This window comes from Coturnix japonica, chromosome 10, assembly GCF_001577835.2.
Source record: "Coturnix japonica isolate 7356 chromosome 10, Coturnix japonica 2.1, whole genome shotgun sequence".
NCBI classification, from domain to species: Eukaryota; Metazoa; Chordata; class Aves; order Galliformes; family Phasianidae; genus Coturnix; species Coturnix japonica.
In genome coordinates, this window is record NC_029525.1 from 592,941 (window position 1) to 598,926 (window position 5,986).

General features: G+C 60.5%; 1 protein-coding gene across 3 annotated transcripts in view; it reads right to left on the reverse strand.

Annotated features, from left to right (window-relative positions):
- The window catches only part of ZNF609 (zinc finger protein 609), a 35,646-nt gene extending 30,049 nt beyond the window's left edge, over positions 1–5,597 (reverse strand). For 2 of the 3 annotated variants that reach the window (XM_032446956.1, XM_015872316.2), the window contains exon 1: positions 5,464–5,597. The gene's annotated coding sequence lies outside the window, so the exon portion shown is untranslated. The remainder of the gene's footprint in view (positions 1–5,463) is intronic. The other variant, XM_015872315.2, reaches the window with a different exon arrangement.
- Positions 5,598–5,986: the final 389 nt, after the last annotated feature.

Sequence of the window (5,986 nt, forward strand, 5' to 3'; positions counted from 1 at the left end):
AGCGAAGCAGGCTCTGAGGGGACGCGCTCCCCTTCCCAGGGCCGCGGTGCTCGTAATTCCCCGGCTGGGCTTGTTTGGGTTGGATTTTTGCAAAGTAACTCCGTGTCTTTTTTCTGCAGCTTTCTTTTGAAGACGTTCCCTCTCTCCCCGCCCCCTCGCTCCAGAGCCGGGGGAGGGAAAAAGGGAAAAAAAATAAAAAGGAAAGAAAAAAAAAAAGAGAAATGTTGAATGAGAGCCAGCTGGCACACACAGGAGGAGACGGAGAGATCTGCACAAAGGAGCTTCCTCACTCAATTGCTGCTTTCAGCTCCAGAAATCCGGCAGGGAGGAGGGCTCGCTCTCCCCTGTTCATCACTGGAGGCGTAGCAGACAAAGGCGCCTGGCCATGACACCCTGCTAAGTGCCACCCAGGGCACAGGGCTGTGCGCTCGCACCCCGCGCAGTCACCAGGCACACCCAGCAACACGGAGCAGCCGCGGTCCCAACGGGCACCGGCACAACTCCGGCGGCTCCCGGCTGCAGCGGGATGGCGCGGGCGCGCTGCCAGGAGGCAGCAGGCTGAGCCCCATTTGAATAAAATGGAGCCAAACCCTCCTCGTTTAATATGGAGGTGCACCCTGGAGAGACTACATCTTCCAGCATGCACTGCAGCACTGCCAGTGCTCCACAAACTTACGTCAGGACTCCAAGTTTGGGCTGGCGGAGCTGTGACACAAGGGGTGAACCCGGCACCGGGCAGCACCAGGGCTGAGCCATGTGCTGGCATTGCTGGGGGAAGCCCAATGTCCGTGGGACTGCAGAGCAGTTTAGTGGATCTATCCACCACAACACCCACCCACCTCCAAACACACAGATGTAACACACACCATCTGCATAAAGCTGTGCTTCAGACCAGAACTCGTGCTCACATACACCCTCCTACCTGCTCGTAACCCCAAAACACAGCCCTCCAGCAAGGCACAACTTCAATTACTAGAAGGATCCCATAGATACAACAAGATACAGGCACATGGCATGGGATTTGAAGAGCAGGTTTTGCTGCGTTAGCCAAAACTCAGCGCTTCTCCTCTCTGATGCTGATTCTGCTCCAGCACACAGCAGAGCTGGGGAGGAGCCCAGTGGGTGGCTGACAAAGCCCAACGCTCCCAAAGGAAGCACCGAGCACAGAGCCCCGAGCTCCACGTGCCGCTCAGCACCAACAGCCCCGCGTCACCGGCTGCGATGTCACGGTGAGGCACACAGAGAGAGGAAAGGAAGGGGAGGAAATGTCTCAGGCCTCCCCTCCTGTCGTGCGATGGGAAAAACGGGAACAACTCTTCTTTCATCCTCAAATGGCTTTCAGACGCGTCAGCACCAAAGGCACCGTTTCTGGTTTGCCCTGAGCACACACACCTTCAGATCCACAATTACTTCATTGCGTTGTTTCCCAGCTGCCAACCCTGTACCAAACCAAGCACCACTCTGGTTTCTTCCACCAACATGCAGAGAAATCTAAGAGCTTCATACTATAAGAGCACAAACCTGTGACCAGGACAAAATGCTATTGATGCCTGCAGAGCCACATGAAGGCACCCAGCATCACTTCCTCTCCTTCCCATGTAGGACAACAGATGAATGTTCTTCCTGGCCTTTCCATCACCCCATCATGGGGATGGATGCAGCCCAATAGCCAGAACTGTTGTCCTTAAGCCCAGCCACAGGTCCCACCTCACAGAACTCAAAATCTGAGTTTCACCAGCAGGACTCACATCCATGCAGCACCAGCTGCCCCCAACATGAGGCTGCACTGGGAAAGAGGAGCTGAGAAACCTAACCATGAGGAGAGGACAGGGAACAAGGCAGCCAGCTCCATCCTTATGAGCTCAGCTCTCACACCAGGGACAGAATCACAAAATGGCCCAGGTTGGAAGGGACCACAGAGACCACTGAGCTCAGCTCCCAGCCCTGCCATAGCCTGCTCACTCCCAGCTCAGGCTGCCCAGGGCCCATCCACAGCCTTGGTACCTCTGGGGATGGGGCACCCACAGCTCTGGGCAGCCTGAACACGGTGGTTCAAAACCAACAAGAACCACAGCACCGTCCACACCCCTGCAACCACCATCCAGCCAGAATGAGCTTGGAAACACCCCAGACTCAGCACAGTTGCACTGCTGTGCCCCCCAGTTTGCTCCCACCAAACCCAGGCAGCCATACCACTGCCAAAAATACCATCAGACACTGGAGAAGGGACATCTGAGCAAAGCCTGGCACTGAGCAGCGCATCGTGATGCTGCCCGTAGGGACATATGGGACAAACCTGGGGGTTGGTTCTCCCTCTCCATTAGGAAACTGCAACCAAGGCGGCCGTGTGGACTGCAAACCAGTCTGGCTACACCCTCACAAAGCCCCATGTAGAATGGGCAGCCTGTCCTCGCCCACCAGAGAGCGCCTGGAGCTACCCCAGGGCTCACACATCTCAGCCTTCAGAGCACAAAGAACACCAAATGAAGGAGCCACCACTTCTCCTATTAACGCTGTTAATTTCCCTCACTCAATAAGCAATTAGGACACCTTGGCAAGAGGAGCGGAGGCTTCATTTGCAGCAGAAGACTGGAGGTACAGCTGCAATCCCTCTTGCTGTCAAGGCACCAGCCTGGGAACACTTTGGAGAAAGCCAGCCAGGCTGCGAAGCACAGGAGGAAGCAGAAGGAAGCAGTGACAAACAGCAGCACGCTGAGGACTGGAGCAACAAATCCCAACAGCACTTCTTTCCTACCTTCCCCTCCTCCTCCTCCCCCTCCCCCCCCCCACCTTTTGCTTTCTTTCTTACGGGAGGGATAATAAATAGGTGTGTTTCACAGATTAATAAAGCCCATTTGCAATGCTATGATATACATCAGAAAGTTGCTAATTCACACTAATGGCCCATTGCAAATGACCGAGTTTTGTGAATTAGCCAGCATGTAATGGAACACGAGAAAAAAAACACACACAAGAATCATGCATCAAAGTGCACTTGGCCTATTTTCCAACTGTAGTCCAGTTTTAATTACTTGTGGCAATGGGCACAAAGAGAAGGAATGGCTATGCCAGAAAAACACAGAGCAAGACTCCAGGCCGAGGAGCAGAGCCTGCCCAAAGAGGCACCATCCTGCAGGAAGATGGAGACCCCCAGCCCAGCACTGAGCCCTGGCTCCCACTGCTCTGCAGCACCACAAGGTTCTGTTCCATCCGAGCTGAGGAAGGGGACATCACGTCTATGGAAACGGTCCCCCAACGGCCTTGTTTTGTATGGATACATCACCATCCCGGCACAAAGTGACATCACACCTGATGGAGCACAGCACACAGACATCACAAGGCCAAGCGGCCCATAGCAGCTCAACACTAAATCCCACGCTGCAAAGCCTGCCCGTACCCGCTGCGTAAAGGCACAACGCTCTCTCTCCTTTTTGTTTCTTATTCCATAAAGACGGAAACAAAGCGCAGAGATCAGGAGTTTAACATTGTAAGATCTCCCTGCACTGACCCATGCTCTGCCTGCACACCTAGCGCTCAGGTACGGCCAACATTTCTAAGCACATAAGGGATGCTCCGCTGCAGCAAAAGCAAAACAACATCTTGGCTGCAATTAGCAAACAGATTTTTCACCGGCAGCGAGATGGGCATTTCCTTCAAAGAAATGCTACGTTCAACACAAAAACACCCCAGGGGAGCTGAAGTCACGGTGTGAGTTTCCATCCCATCCTGACCATGGGACCAGCAGAGCCCATCGCTGCAGCCACCTCATGGAAGCACAGTCCTGCAGGGTGATGGATCACTGCACAGGGTGCCCATAGAGCATCACAACGAGTGCCAAAGGAGAACCAACTCACACGGGCCACCTCTCCGGGTGGTACCTTCCCAAAGCACAAACAGCTCCAAGGGCAGCTTCATCTCCCACTCAACCCAAAGTCACGGAGATGGCTTTGTGTGCAAACAAGCACCAACCTCAGCTGGAGCTCAGTGGGGAACTGCCCCATGCCCTGCAGTCCCTAAAGTCCACGTTTCCTTTACCCGCTGTATAAGAGCATCTGAGCACGTGCCATCACGCAGCCCCGAAACGATGCACCCAGAACCATAAATACCATCCTCTTTACATAAGGTTCTGGATAAAGGGGACAAAGAGGCTTAGCGCCTTACATCTGGCACCCGCGTTGCATCAGCAGCGCCTTAATCCGAATCAGAGCAGGGCCGCGCGTGGGAACGCCTGCTGGAGGCCAAGAGCAACGCGATGTGGAGTGGATCTTCCTCCCACCACCACGGGGAAGCAGAGAAAGGTCCCGCTCAGGAGACACGTCTCCACTGGGGGAAGGTGCCAGGCAATAGGAAGGAGCTGCCGGTACCACCGCTGAGCCCCGGGACGCTACCGGCTCCAATACAGCACGCGTCCCTGGGTCACTCTTCCGCCCATAGAGCCTTTCCTTCGCGACTAAACGCCTTTCATAGAGCCGAGGGGTCCGGGGGCAGAGGCCGAGCCCAAAAGCCGTGTCCACGCTCCGTTACAGGTCACGGTACCTCGCTCCATCAGCGACCCGCTCCCGGCCGGCTCTGACGCGGGGCCGCCTCTGCCCAAGCGCCGCATCGCGCCGCAGGCGGACGGGGCCGAACGAGCCTCCACGGGAGCGGGGCGTGAAGGGGACGGGGCTCCGTGGGCAGCCCCCCGCGCCGAAGTCCCGGCTCAGATCAATGGGAGCACAGCGGTTCTCCCAGCGCCGCGCGCGGCCGCGAGCTGCCAACAAAGAGCAGAAATGTGCGGCGCAGTCCGACGGCGGAGACACGCACAAAGCGCCGAGCGGCCCCGCAGGCCCCGCAGCACGGGGGGAACGGGGGAGGGGGGGAGGAAGGCCGCGAGCACCGCCCGCCGCCACACGGCCCCGCGGGGAGGGGAGCGGGGGGGGCGGGGGGGGGCGGCGTGACAGACGGGGCCTGAACCGGTGACCTTCCCGTGTACACAATGGAGGGAGCGGGCAGCGCCGCGGGAGCGGCCCAGTGCGGCGCTGCGAACGGCGGGGAAACGCGGGGCCGAACCGAACCGAACCGCAACCCCCGGCCCGACAGAACCACCACCCCCCCCCGCCGGGGGCCGAACGGCGGAACGCGGGGTCACGCGGGAGGCGGCGGGGGGGCGGGAATCGTTGGGAACGGGATTGGGGGCGGGGGGCGGCCAAGGGGTCCGGGCACCAACGGCCGCCGAGGGGCGGTTCGGAGCCACAACGGCCGCGGGGGTCCCGGCCTTAACGTTCCAGAGGGGGGAGGGAGAGGGGGAAGCGGCAGCGAGGGGGCAGGAGGGGGTGGGGGGCGGCCCCAACGGGCTCCGCCGGGAGAACAGAGGCCCCGACCCGGTACCCGCACGGGGGGCCCGGTGCTCGCCCCCCCCCCCCCCCCCCCCCTCCCCTTCTCCTCCGTGCCCGCCGCGCCGCCCGGGGCTCCCCCGGCACTCACCCGCTCTCTCGCGCCCCGGCGGCCCTAGGTCTCCTCCATGGGGCCGGGTGGGCCGCGGGCAGCTACGGCCCGCCCGCCGGGCCCGCCATGCCGCCTGGGCCGCTCGCGCAGGCCGCGCCGGTATCCGCCTGGCGGGGCGGGGCGGGGCGGGGCGGGGCGGGCGGCGCGGGGCACGGCCACTCGGCTCCGCTCGGCTCCGCTCGGCCAAGCTCGGCTCCGCGGGGACGCGGCAGCCCGGAGCCGGCGCCACGCAAAAGGCGGAGCCCGGAGCGCGGAGCGGAGCGGCGGCGGAGGGAAAACGCGGGGCCGGAGCGCGGGATCGGCTCCGCAGTCCGACGGGGGAACGGGATGGGACGGCGGGATGAAGCCGCTCGCGAGGAGCCGGCACCGCACACGGGCTGCGGGCAGCCGGGCACGGAGCAGCACGGGGACCGGCTGGGGGCAGAGATGGGGAGATCCATCTTCTCCATGGGCAGACAGGGCGCGTGATCGGGGACCGCGCTTTGGCCACACACAGCAGAGA